We start from the raw sequence: 15,009 nt of genomic DNA, 5'->3' as shown, positions 1-15,009 counted from the left end.
AATGCCTCTCCAGATGAAACCTCAGAATATTTTGAGGTCTCTTTGCTTGTATATTTCATTAAAAAATGATTAAAGGAATGGGGAAAAAATAGCTAAACATTCATTTAATCCTTGTATGCTATGTTTATTATTCATGTTAATTGCTTATGCTTGGAACTGTTGCATGTAAGTGGTAAAACCGGTTGACCATTTGAGTGCCAGGTAATTTTACAGATTTAATTACCAGTAGATTTTGTGAAATTTGAATTATGATTGGGCCCCGACCACAATAGCTTAAGGGTAGGTTTTCAAAATCACCTAAGAGTGTTCTCCTCCCCTAGACCTGTTATTCTGAACCACAAATTTATTATTTCAGGTTTTCAAGATAAAAAGATCCAATAATTCACAATTTTAACACTTATGTATGACAATTTTTGCCAGCGGTTTAGCATTCTATGGCAGGGTTAAGTTATTGGATGTGTTTAACTCCATTCTACTCCACCCCATTATTTAAGGGACAATGATAATTTTCTTAGACCTGCAATATGAATTAATTCTTCCAAAAAATGCCACCATAGCTAAACAGCTGAGTAAAAAATGCAGTGAAAGGCAAAAAAGTATTCTTTAAAAATTGGAAGTCAAATTGTACTGAGGAAAAGAGAAAGGAGAATAAACTCTGACAAGTCAAGTGTAAAAGTGTAATAAGGCAGGCCAAGAATGAATTTGAAGAGCAAGTAGCTAAAGACACAAAAAATAATACCAAAACCTTTTTCACTACATCAGAAGCAGGAAGCTTGCCAAACACTCAGTAGAGCCACTGGGCTATCAAGCTGCTAAAGAAGAATTCAAGGAAGACAAAGTCATTGTGGAGAAGCTAATGCATTCTTTGTGTTACTCTTCATTGCAGAGGGATGTGGAGGAGATCCCCACACCCATGCCATTTTTAGGTGACAAATCTGAGGAATTGTCCCAGACTGAGGGGTCAATAGAGGAAATTTTGGAATATATTAATAAATTTAACAGTAATAAGTTATCAGGATGAGATGGTGTTCACTCAAGAGTTTTGAAAGTACTCAAATGTGAAATTGCAGAACTGTTAATAGTGGTATGTAACCTATTGCTTAAATCAGCCTCTGTACCAGATGACTGGCAGGTAGCTAACTTCATGCTAATTTTTAAAAAAGGCTCCAAAAGCAATTCTGGAAATTACAGGCTAGGAAGCTGAACTTCAGTACCAGGCAAATTCATTGACCTTACAGTAAATAACAGAATTATCAGACACCTAGGTAAACAAGATATGTTGGGAAAGAGTCAACACAGCTTTTATAAAGAGAGAGAATACCTTACCAATCCATTAGAATTCTTTGAGGGTGTCACCAAACATATGGACAAAGGTGAACTAGCATACCTGGACTTTCAGAAAGTCTTTGACAACATCCTGCACCAAAAGCTCTTAAGCATGCTAAGTAGTCTTAGAAAGTGAAAGTCCTCTCCTGAATCAGTAACTGGTAGGAAGAGATAGGAAGATAGGAAACAAAGGGTAGGAATAAATGGTCAGTTTTCACAGTGGAGAGGGGTAGATAGCAGGATCCCCAAGGATCTGTGCTGGGAACTCTGCTGTTCAACTTATTCATAAATGATCTGGAAAAGGGGGTGAATAGTGAGGGGACAAAATTTGCAGATGATACAAAATTATTCAAGATAGTTAAGTCCAAAGCTGAGTGTAAAGAGCTACAAAAGGATCTGACAAAACTGGGTAACTGTGTGACAATATGGCAGAAGAAACTCAGTATTAACTGCAAAGTAACGCACATTGGAAAAAATAATCCCAACTATACATACACAATGATGGGGACTAAATGAGCTGTTACACCTCAAGAACTTGATTTTGGAGTCATTGTGGTGAGTTCTTTGAAAACGTCCACTCAATGTGCAGTGGCCATCAAAAAAGCTAACCGAATGATAAGAACCATTAGGAAAGGGATAGATAATAAGATAAAAAATATCATATTGCCTCTTTCTAAATCCGTGGTGCACCCACACTTTGAATACTTCATTCAGTTCAGAACTAGGGAACATGACGAAAGTAAAAGGCAGCAGGTTTAAAGTAAACAAAAGGAAGCACTGCTTCACACAACGCACAGCCAGCCCGTGGAACTCATTGCCATGGAATGTTGTGAAAGCCAAAAGTATAACTGGGTTAAAAAAAGCATTAGATAAGTTCCTGGAGTATAGTTCCATCATTGGCTTTTAGTCAAGAGGATCAGGGCCGCATCCCCAAGCTCCAGATATCCCTAAATCTCCAACTGCCAAAAGATGGCACCTGGTAACGGGATGGATCACTCAAAATTGTCCTGCTACATTCATTCCCTTAGAAGCATCTGGCACAAGCCATTGTCCAAAAATAGCATACAGGGCTAGATGGACCATTGGTCTGACTCAGTATTGACAGTCTTATGTTCTCCTTTAATTGAAAGAGAGATCATTACAATTTTTTCCATAACTTAAATTTAAACTTTGTCTTAATGCGAGAATGGGTGAGGATAAAATACGCAGTTGGTTTTACTGAAATCTGTTACTGAGAGATTCAACTGATCTTCTATATTTACAAGTCTCTATATGCTTTTTGTTTGTGTCTGCACATAACAGGAATGACAACCAATTTCTGCTGTGCTCAGTAGTCATAGCTGCAGATAATGTTCCGTTCCATTGATGGGCCTCATCCAGCCGAAAGAGACGTTTTGGCGTCATCTGCACTTTTTCGTGCTAAGACCAGAAGTCACTGCCAAGCTTTGAGAAACACTTGGTATGTCTGCTTCAGACTGAGAAAGCTGAGTATAAAGATTCTTGGCCTCACAAAACCAACTCCAACTTCTGCCTTCTCAGGATGCTCAGTAAAAATGCTGAGGGTGGGTTTTATTCGTGTTCCCATAAAAAGACAGCTTAACATCCCAAATTTAAATCTCTGCCTTTCTGATTCCCAGGCAGACTCAAGGAGGTGACTCCAGACCAGTTCCCAGGTGGCCACATGACATAAAAATCTTCCCTGAAGTTGGCACCTTTGGTGGCACTAATTGCTGGCAGTCTCAGCAGAGAAGCCAAGAACCAAATGGATCATTGAGATGAAATTCCCCTCCCATCCATTTCAGGACAGAAGCATGTTTGTGAGGCAGCATTGGGGGAGGCTTGTGTTGCAACAGCACATGCTGTACCTGTTCTGTCAATATAACATTGGGGTTTGGTCTCCAAGGCCATCAATTCAGCATCTTTGCTCATAACTGAATTCACATTATGGTGTGTTTTAATTGGCAAAAGTAACATTTTCCAGCAGGCTCTTTCTTTCCCGTTTGTTATTGGGAGATCATCTGATTTTTGCCCTCCCTTTTCCTCTCTGTGCCTTCATCTCCTGTCCCCAGGCCTGCAACGCAAAGCCTTCGTGCAGTAGATCAGGCTCAAAGAGGCTCTCTGTGGTGACTGCAGGTCTCTCTCTATTTGCAATATAAAGTCCCTTCCTCCAGTTTATCCTGTCTGCAGAACACAAAACACCCTCTGTTGGAGGATCTCACTGTCCTATTTACAAAGCAACCATCCACACAGTAGCTAAATTCCAAGGCCCACCTTCCTCAAAGCACTTAAGTAGGTGCTTATTTCTCACTAAATTAGGCAAAGGTTTTTAACCATCAGAGGAGGGAAGTTCTGGAACAGCCTTCCAAGGGAAGCAGTGGGGGCAAAAAGCCTAACTGGTTTCAAGAATGAGCTTGATAAGTTTATAGAAGGGATGGTATAATGGGACTGCCTACGATAGCATGTGGCCTATCCGCAACTGCCAGTAGTAAAATCCCCAATGGCCAGAGACAGGACACTCTTTCCCTGGTGTCTGCCTAGTGGCTCCTGCCCACTTGCTCAGGGTCTAACTGATTGCCATATTTGGGGTCAGGAAGGAATTTCCCCTTGGTCAGATTGACAGAAACCCTGGGGGATTTTCACCTTCCTCTATCGCATGGGGATGGGTTGCTTGCAGGTTTAAACTAGTGTAAATGATGAATTCTTTGTAACTTGAAGTCTTTAAACCATGATTTGAGGACTTCAGTAACTCAGCCAGAGGTTATGGGTCTATTACAGGAGTGGTTGGGTGGGGGTCTGTGGCCTACAAGATGCAGGAGGTCAGACTAGATGATTGAGGTGGTCCCTTCTGACCTTAGAGTCTGTGAGACTTCAAAGGTAAGCATGTGCATAAATATTCTTTCTGAATAGGGGCCTATATACAGAAATTAGATTATGTAGGGTTTGTCTACACTGACAGACTCAGAAAAATTGATCCAAATTCACTTTTAAAGTACATTAGTTAAATAGCATTAAATCCCCACATGGACTCTGTTATTCAGAGTTAAAATGGCTTTAATATGTTTTAGCTTAATTCACTTTGGGGTCAGTTAAGCTAAACAAAATTAAAACTACTTTACTTCCTAATGAGGGTGTTCACATAGGAGGTTTAATGTGGTTTAACTAATCCACATCAAATGTGCAGCTTCAGTTCATTTGGTTAATTTTCTTGGCTGTCCCTGTGTATACGAGCCCATAGTGTTGTTTGTACATCATGGCTGATTCTGCTCTTTGCGTCTCACAGGTTCTAGAAGCTTTGCTTGCCATTTTTTAAGATTCTGTGGGTGGTGGTGGCTCTTTCTCCTTGCTTATGGGAGAGAGTTTTAAACCATGCTCTTTCACAAGTGGGTCTAGCAGCATAATGCTAGCTCCATATTAAAATCCCAATCACCCCATTTGTGCCAATGTGGGGAGTTGGAAATGGTTTAGGACAAATGTTTTAAAAGTAGACTGCATGTCTACACATGGAGAGTTTCATGTATTTAAGTAGCAATAAAAATTCCTAATTTACGTGTGCAGCCACAGTGATTGCATGTGCACGAGTAGGCGTGCAATTACATCTGCGTTCTTATTCATGAGCCACAGGCCTTAAGAAAGAAGCTGATAGCGCCATAGCTGAGCATGTCCTTAACAACTCTCTGTATGCTGTGTAAGGCACATCAGTGCGCCATATTGTGCACATGCTGAAGTCATTTTGTTGTAGGCATTTGATTTCCATGGGAGATTGTGTGGTAACCATTTGCATTTAAAGGTTTCATAGAAATTGTCTTGCATCCAGAGTACATGGTTTATGTGTGTGGCTCTTGCTGTCCTGAGTCCACTCAGATGATTAACATTTAGATATATATAGTTGGTTCTTTACAGTGAAAATTCCACAGTAAAATTGGTTTTCCAAAGAGAATTTGTACTATGAGATTTGCATTATAACTACAGATGTGTGACCTGCCAATTATTCTGTTCATTTATGTATCTTGATGAATAGCGAATTTGTTTTGATAACAGTTACTCTTCTGTTCATTGATTTTAAGAGAATGATTGGAAGCGAATGGCTGTGAAGGAGTTTTTGCAGTTGCCAGCATGAGATCTTTGTATTTTATTGTGTTCATTTTGAACTGTAATTGTCCCTGAAGCTTCTCCTACACTAGAACACCTCTCACTTTGAGAGGATAACAACATCCTGCAGATTTTCCCAACTTTTTAGGGACATGGGACTTGCCATACTGGATCAGATCAATAGTCCAGCTCCTCCAATAGCCAGTGCCTGTTTCAGAGAAAGGTGCAAAGAACCCAGCAATAGGCAGTATCAGGTGATCTACATGTATGGAAAACTTCTTTCTAACTCGCGATCAGGTAGAGGTTGATTTACGCTCCAAAGCAATAGCGGTTTAATCTTCAAGTTTATTGTATATTGTTTATTACCGTTGGTATTCTGGCGATTCTCATTATCCATAAAAAATGTATGGTTCTTTTGTGAATCTTGCTAAGCTCTTGGTCTCGATGAATTCTCTAGTATTGGGATTACTGAGCAAATGAATCTTTATTTAGAACTGCAAAGAGAGTGATATTGAGAGGTGCATTGCAGCTGATAATCTTGATCCATAATTAAGGTTGAAACCAGTGTTCCATTATAGGAACTATTCTCCCTTTTATAAATTTAAAAAATAAAATGGCCATGCTTTTAACACTTCAGGCTGACTGTTGTAAGTGGGATGTTTTTCCTCTGAAAATATCAATGGATTATGGGGGAGATCAGCTTCCAGTAGTGTCTTCACACGACAATATAAATATGAAGATATCACACCAACTATGGTATAGCACAGTTAAAAAAGCATTCTGGGTATCAATATGCAAATGAACACACCATGTGCCCTCCCCTCCATGCTTCAGAATTCTTATATCCAGTTCTTTCTGACCCGGGAGCTTTTGCATTGGAGAAGGTTTTAACCCAGACAAGGTATGGAACACTGGGTACACATTTCTGCCTCTTATGACTCATTGTAAAAGTAGCAGCTTTGGTCTGGCAGTGGTGGAGCAGGGTGTATGTTGCAGCCCAAGCATAATAAAGGTCTGGAGGCCGTAAGTGGGGAAAACTATACACTGTCCTGACTTGGCAAAGCACATAGAAAAGAGCCTTTTGCCCCTGCCCAACTGGCCTTCCAAATCTCCTTTGGTTCCCAGGGTTCAGATGCCAGCACTCCTCTGAGAAGTGAGCACACCCAGTTCATTTTTTAAAATGATCAGATTATTAGCCATGTCAAGTAGTAAAGTACCCAGAACATAGCTGATATCGTAGGGAGGGGAGCTTTATGCTATGGAAAGCACCACTTGCTACCATCTACCAACTGCATCTACAACATGAAGCACTTTTGGCTTCTCCAAGCTGTTGTTCAGTAAGAAATATTTAATTTGAGGAGCTTCAAACTCTAATGCTCTTTCTCTAAGAGAGAGAAAGCTTCTTTCAATGTTTTCTAGGTTACATCGAGGGCTGTCACTCACCTTGAGTTTCATAGAAAAATCTTGCTATTATGTGGACCTATCCCATAATCATCCTGCAAGTTAGGCTAGGTGGAGAAGCCCCAAATATATTTCGGGCATTGTAACCTGGCAACATAGTTGAGTGATGTTGTGTTGGTGTATAGCAACACGGCATGATGGGGAGACATCATCTTGCCTTCACAACCTCAAGGGTTGAACGTTGTGATGAGGTAACTCAGTCATGATACAATCAGTTTGTTTCACGTGTTAAATACATTAAAAAGGTGACAACCCTAATAACGATGGCCTGATCTTCTGCCAAGAGTGTGAAATCCTTGTGGATCAATGATTAGCTGGTAGTGTGTGTTCCCTGTGGGGGCAGTATACGTGTGAATCAATTTATGCCCTGTGCATGGCGTTCTTTGGGAAACCAGGATTTTGACTGTTGAAGCAAGATGTGCATTATATAGGATTGTTTAAAATGAAATAATGCTTCTACGGAGCTTAACACCTTTGGATTTAAGCACTTTACGAGTATTAGCAAAGCCACACAACACCCCACAAGCTAGGTTAGTATCATCCCCATTATAACAATTGGGGAAACTGAAGATCAGAAAGCTTAAGATCTTAAGCTTAAGAAAGCATAGTCAGGAAAAGAACCCAGGAGTCCTGAATCCCAGTCCCTTCAATAGAATTAGGACACAGCAGGAAATAGCTTTAAGTCAGGCCACTATGACTTTCATCATAGTTGCTGGTTTTCTCCAGTTAGCCAAGGAGCACTATTTGCCCATATGGTAACATTGCATCAAAAAGTCTTCTTCAGAGGTGGTCCCCTATATAGCCTGGAAAAAATGCTAAGGATTAAGCCGCAAGAAGATATCTCATCACTGAGTCTTCAGATCTTCGGTGGGGGGGGTGGGAAGGGTGAGGGGGCGGGAATGAGAGAGAGAAACAATGGATGTGTTTTGCTGGCTGCCAGCATTTATAATGATGGTTATGATAATGATGAATAGCTGAAGGAATGCTGCTAGGGTTGTAAACCGCTGATCTCCTGATGCTCATCAGCAGAATTTCAGTGCTCAGATGTTTTCAGTACTGGGATGTTTTCCACCCTGATCCAAGTAGTTTAATATAGCTGCAGCCAAAAACCAGCATGGTGGCTTACAGCTGCACAGGCTTCTAAGCCTGCCCCTACCCCCTTTATTTTTTGTGCGGACTGAAAGCTGAGCGGCGGGAGGGAGAGAAGCAGCAGATGTCGCCATGCGATGTGTATTGTTTATCTTTTATTTATTGCTGATATTTCTAGGGGGCAAGTCTCTGAGCTCTGCTTACAAGTTTGCAGCAGTGGTGGATGCCGCGTGCCAGTCAGAAGCAGGAGGAAGGAGAACGAGGGAGCATGAATAATGTAGTGCAGCATATTTATCAGTGTTGTCAAGCTGAACCTCAGCTCACCCTTAGTGAGTAAAAGAAGAGGCTTTGACCTTCCCCTTTATAACATTAAGATGCAGGTACTTTATTTTGTAGAATAAGTGAGTCCAAGAGGCACAAGCCAAGGAAGTCTTCTGCACAATAGAGCAGCTCTTCTTTATTCCCATGGTATGAGTGTGAGATTTAAAAAAAACAACAACAACAAAAACTGAAGAGGAGTAGCCAGGACCAAACACACTGGCAACTTTTGTTCTACATACATCTTCCCGACACAATAAGGATATCAGATTGTGTAAAGGGCGCAGTGCCAGGACGCTTCAGCCCATCTTAAATCTTCATGCCATTTTTGGCACCTTTTCGATGTGCAACATGATTTGTAATGGTCATGGTAAAAATAATATGCATTAGGAGTCACTTGGAGTATGTCTACCCTGCAGCTGGGAGCAGCATAGCTGGGGATAGCATAGGGAGCAGGTTGGGCTAGTCGCCTGCATCCATACTTGGCGGCTAACCTGAGCAGTAGCCTGTGCTATCCCCAGCTACACTATTTTTAGCGTGCTAGCCTGAGCAGAGCTAGTGCAAGTCTGTCTACCCAGCTGCAGTGTAGACATATCCTTAGTCAGGACAGTGTCCGCCTTGCTAAAGGGCTGCCGCTCAGCCTTGCTGAGTACCAGTCCTGATGTGCCCAGACGGGGCAGCACTGAGTTGTGCAGAAGGCCTCTATAATGCTGCTCTGCCCTAGATGGACTACAATGATTTTTCCAAGCTCCACAGAAACTTTGAAGTTGCTCCAGTCCCTGCAGAGTTTAGGGGTTCTCAGGTGGTCCTTGTGGGGTCAATAACCTCTATAGAGGAACTCAGCAACAATTAGGGATGAGTTTACAATCTGGGAGTAATTCCTGATCTCCATCTGATCTTGGGTTTCCAGGTACCATCAGTGGCCTAAATAACCTTTTCTCCATCCATGTTTGGCTATAGTATAGTGATCATTTCTCTCTGATACAGCCTTCACCTTACTGGTCATATGACCTCCAGGCTGGGCTATTGCCATGGGTGTTACCATTTGGATGCTGAAGCTGCTGCAGAATAAAATTGCCTGCTTACTTAATGTTGTTGGCCAAAGAGATCTTATTACATCAGCTCTTTGCATACTGAGCTGGCCTCCCGTTCAGTTCCAGGTACAATATAAGGTGCTGATGTAGAGCAGAGAGATGATTTTATGGTGAAAGCACTGGACTAATACTCCCTAAAAATATGGCTACTGTTGTGACTTTAACAAATCTCACTCTTAATGTTCTTGTTACTTCATTTATAAAAGGGGGATAAGGTTTCCCTGCCTCACAGGGGTCTTGAGAATCTAAATTCATTCATGCTTAGGAGGATCTCAGATACTGTGGTGATGAGTGACTTAGTTCAATAGCACTTATCTATGAGCTTTTTATGTCTGTTGCTATAGAACTATACAACCTATGTGGTTTGCATCCTGGCCACTTTTCCCCATATCTGATTGGTTTGTTTCTGCTACTAGTCTTTAGATTTAGATCTCTGGTGGCTGGAGGCAGGTGTTCAGTCATAGGTTCTGGGATCAAGAATTCACTTTCACCCACTGGTCCTTTGGAGCTTGTTGATCATCAAGGCATGGTGTAGGACACATCTACTTACTCATCTCTATCACTTTACACGTCTGTATGACTTGGGCCTACAAATGATGATTGTGGGAAAAGGGGTGACCTTTAGTCTGGCGTGGATTTTTGTCACCAGTGTATGTCTATTCTTTAAATGCATGTGATTGTGCTTAGAGATCATTTGGGAACACTTTTTTTAGTGTCAAATTAAATTTGAATTTTTATGCACTCTGCATTTTAAGTGCACAATCTCTTGGTATTGAAGACATTTCTGTGCTTTGTGTGGAAACTCAAAATCCTTAGGTCGGTTGTAGGGAGGAGTCTGTAGGCAATGTAATGGGTAGTTCATAATGTGGACTCAGCATTTTTTACATGCTCAGAAAGAAAACCCAGGAGTAGATGATATTTTTTTCAGATTTTTGTATTTAAATGTAAAGACTGTTTTTCTCAAAATGAATAAAGTAAATATTTTCCAAAACGCAAACATAACCTCAGTGTACAATACACAAGGGAGAGGGAGAAAGAAATACTTGACTCCAGCACAATACACTGTTCTTTTTCTCAGTTGTCTGGTTCTGGTGCTGGAATGTTAAATCTGCAGTCTCAGGGTATGTCTATACTGCACTGTAAACCTGGGTTTGCGGGGCCTGCGTTTGCAGACTCAGTGCATCTAGGCCTGCGCTTGAGCATCCACACTGCATTATAAACCTGGGTTTACGGTTGCTGGGCCCAGGTTTTACAACCTTGCTAATGTGTCCGTACTGCACTACTCAGACCTCCTGATTCGTATCTGTGGGTGACCCACCAGGTCCTGAGGACTTATTGACCTGAGTCAGAAAAATGTGTGTGTGGACAGTAGGGTGGCTTGCGCTTAAATCTGAGTCTGAGCCCAGGCGTACAATGCAGTGTACACATACTCTGAGCTGGCAGATGGACAACTTTTGTTCATTCCCCCATGGTAGAGGTGGGCTGGCCTAAGATGTGTGGGATGCTGAAAGCTCTTGGCCTGGTGAATCAGCTGTGTTTTTGGCCTGTTCTCCAGTACCAACATTGTAAGATCCTGTCTCTTATTAAATGATGAGACAACTCATGTGATCTGACCGCAGCTGTTTATACTAATCATAATTATCTCATTGCTACCTTGTGCTCCCTGTCTCTCTGTGTTGTCTCCCCGGTTGTTTCTTGTCATATACCAAGACTGTAAGCTCTTTGAAGCAGAAGCCATCTCTTTGTTGTGTATGTATGTGTACAGTGGCTCACACAATGGGGCACTGATAGTTAATCAGAGCTTCTAGACCCTAACTACAAACCAATAACTGCCATTGGAGGGCACCGTATATTAACGCCAGTCATTTAAAAAAGTGAGACTTGAATTTATGGTCTCCTAGTTCCCAGCCGAGTGCATTTTCCCCTGGGGAAAGACGCAGCAACAGCAGGAGAAGGATTAATTTGGTTTGGGTCCTGAATGGAATAGTCCCGTAGGGCGTGCTGAAGCAAGACCTTGGGACGGTGCATGCACGGAGTCAATAGAACATTCGGGGCGTTGGCGGCAAGTCAAGAACAAGCTGTACTGAGCAAACCACAGATGGGAAATGGGGATTTTTCAATAGATCATAACTTGCCCAAATCTGTATGGGTTTTCATGAGACCAGCAAATGGCAACCTTTTGACCCCAGTTCTCTCCTCCTGCCAAAATGTCAAGTTCCTGCTGCAGAGTGTGGAAGCACTAGAGATCTTTTTAAAGAAAACAGTTACAAGAATGTTTATAATGGAAAATATTAAGCAGCCTACATTCCTGGGTCACTACCACTCCTGTAATAAAGTGTGTGCGTGCCATATGTATAGAAACCACTCCACAGATTTTTTTCCAGTTTACCTTGTGTCTCCCATCTCTCCTCTCCATCCTCTGCTTATCTGTCAATGGTTTCTCTGATCTAATTCTCTGTATAATCTGTTCATTTCTGGTGCAAGAACCATCTTCTGTGAATCTCTTACCATCTGGATCAGGCTTGCATCTTACCTGCCAACCTTACCAGCTCTCCAGCTCATTCCAAGTCTCAGTCGAATGCATTTTCTTTTTCTTCTTGTCTATAAATCTCTTTCTCTCTGCTGTTATTTATCTAATTGTGTAAAGTGTTTTGGGGGGAACAGTTTGCATGAAGGATGCTATGCAGAATAAAGTTTCTGTTGTATATATGAAATTGTGATCTGTAATTTGTATTTCCTTTGCCATATAACTCAAGATTATTAAAATATAAGAGATGTTGCCTGGTACTGTTATTAATATAGAGTAGACACTGCAATTTGTTTTTATAGGTTTCTTTTGTCAATCCCATTTTATTACTCCTCCATCTCACTTGGTAATGCAGAATGCTTGACTAGTTGCTTTGTGAGTATCATAGCTCTGGGTAAGGTTTGTGAAGATAAACAAGGGATTAGCCAGTCTGACTCAAATGTCTATGACTCAGAGTGACCAGAAAACTATATTAGGAGAGTTCAGTGCCTAAAGGTTCATTTTGTATTTCTTTTTTTTAATATTCAGAAACTTTGCAATTCTGAATCATATGAGCTCTCAGGACATCTTGGGATCTGAAGCAATGAATGACTCATTGCTATAACACAGCATAACTCCTTTGTGTTCCATGACATCCTTATAACTTGGTGATCCTGGTAGTAGCCCCACCAGGGCCTGCGCTCCAAGCTCTTCGTTCAGGTAGATTAAAAAGTTGTTAAAATTAAAGTCGTATGACTGTAATGAAAAGGTGATTTCCTCCTCTTGCTAGTTAAGTTCTATTAAATTGTGGCTCACTTTGTCCTGTCCATCCTGTAGTCTCATTATTTGCTTGAGCACAGAGGAACTGAAGAGAGAGAGAGCTGGGGAGGTTTATTTGCAGGCCATTCCAGCATAGAAGATTTCAATGAGATGATGACTTCTCATTTTTTATTAATGAGCTGGAGCATAATTCATTATAAATCTGTGAGATGCGCTCCCGGGAGAGCTGCATCTGCCAATGAAGGGACCTCTTTCTACCATGGCTTATCTGTTGTTTAAATCTAAGCAAATTAGCTTAGCGGTGTTGCTCTCCAATGCCAAGCGGGACAGCGGGGTTTGACTGGTAGCACCAGCCTCTCACTCTCCCTGCCAGTGTGACCTGGGAACACCACAAATGGGAGGAAGGAATACTCTGTATCATTCATATCAGTTAGATCTCTGGCTGATGATTTGAGGACTCCTAACGGGAGTCTTGCCTCATCCTTCTTGGCTAGAAGGATGGTGGCAGAAGAGCAAGGACTTGTGTGTGTGTTTGGGGGAGGTATATTGACAGTGATACAGATAAACTTCCTCATCCGCCGGAGGAGAGAATACACACATTTCTGCTGTGGAAGAAGCCCTTACTTGTACACTGGCAGCTAGAATAGTGCATACGTGGCTCTGCAATCAAAAGGATCTGTACGTATTGTCGGCTATGTCTCTTAGGTCTCTGAGATGGTGTAGGGCAGGTGAGACGAGCATTTTAATGAAAAGCTAAACCAAGGCATGAAGTGGACATTTATGATGTACAGTCCCCCAGTGGCGACATGGGGAGCTCTTGCTTTTCCTGCCACAGTAACCACCCTCTTGTACTTGGCAGGGATACACACAGATAAAGCTGCTGTAGCTACTTTGTGCTGCTCAACCTCAGGAGTAGCTCAGTGGCTTACAGGAGTCCCAGTGCTTAGCATAAGACAAATATCCTTGCCCTGCAAATGCCTTCTGCCTCCCTCATTCAACACTTCCTCCCCCTTACCACAAATTTGGTCCTCAGTCTCTCTATGAAAACTCATAAAGGGTGGGAAGGAAATATTTTGTTGAAACCACGAAAGTTGAGTTAAATACAGCCCTAGAAAGTTAGGCATGGATGAATTAGCTCTTTTAGGGTAAGGACTCACCTGAACTTATGTCCCCAGACTCAAACCCTTTCTTAAATTTCAAAAGAACTTCAGTTTGCGTATCTCATTATTGCCACCTCTGTGCTTTCACTCATGGCTGGAACCTTAAGTACCGAAATGCCATGGGAGAAGCTCTTCTAGTGACATTTTAGGCTGTTTTTGTAGGCCAAAGAGGTTCAACTAAGTATCCAAACTTCTAGATACTTCTGTGCAATTCATCCAGATCTTTGGAGGATCACCAATTACTATCAGAAGCAGAACAAATGTCATCTGTGGTGTATTTAGCAGCGCAATGGACATGCCTTTATTTTGTGTGTATTGCATCTTTAAATCTCTAAAGATTTGGCTGTTTGCAGAGATAGGCAGCCATTTTGTGTGAATCTCAGAGCAGGGTGTCAGAGAGTCATGTGCTATTTCCTGGAGTCTTTCCTCTTATTCTTCCCTGTTAATTTCATTCTGAATTACGGTACCTTCATTTTAGATTATCTCATTGTGCTTTGTGCATGGAAAATTATAACTTCTGCATACTTGGCAATGGTGCCTTGGGGGAATATACGGAATTTACTTATGTGCTCCATGCTGATGCATTGACTGTAGTGATGATGGTTTCTTTCTATATGCCCACTCTTTGGTACCAGCTTGTTTGTTCTATATGACATTTTATGTAACAAAGCATACGCTTAAATGAGATTGACCCTTTGTGGCTTATGTGGATTGTGCATTGCTTGGGACATAGAATAAAAAGGAGATTATAAGGAACCACCAAAGTGAGAACAACTGAGAAAATGTTCTGGAGTTCCTTAGTGAACAGTTAGTTGGTGGTGGTGTTAGTATTTAAATCTCTGTTTTAAATCAAGGAAGAAAGTTCAACCACTGCATTTATACCAAGGTCACACTATTACGATCTGTGGAAGATAGAACATGGGGTATTTTCCAGAGCCCAATTTATAATTGTACAATGTTGTCCATGTGGACTAAAGGTAAAGGTAGCTGTAGAGTAAGATACACGTTTTTAATGCTGTGCTGAAAATAAAGATGTTCTATGCCTGCTATAAATATAAGCTTCCTTTTCAAACATTCTCCAGGCCTCAAAGTCTCTCCGAATGCAGGGATGTGTGAAGTAGAAACTTAAACAAAAATGATGGGTACTGTTTGGTATTCTCTTCGTGGAGAAAAAAGATCAAAATGT

General features: G+C 41.5%; 1 protein-coding gene across 1 annotated transcript in view; it reads left to right on the top strand.

Annotated features, from left to right (window-relative positions):
- GLI2 (GLI family zinc finger 2) overlaps positions 1–15,009 on the top strand; it is a 248,298-nt gene that overhangs the window by 87,285 nt on the left and 146,004 nt on the right. The window lies entirely within an intron of this gene.

Source organism: Emydura macquarii, unplaced genomic scaffold, assembly GCF_026122565.2.
Source record: "Emydura macquarii macquarii isolate MOO-44397 ecotype Brisbane River unplaced genomic scaffold, CSIRO-AGI_Emac_v2 contig_1253, whole genome shotgun sequence".
Classification (NCBI taxonomy): domain Eukaryota; kingdom Metazoa; phylum Chordata; order Testudines; family Chelidae; genus Emydura; species Emydura macquarii.
This window is presented reverse-complemented; position numbering and strand designations above follow the sequence as displayed.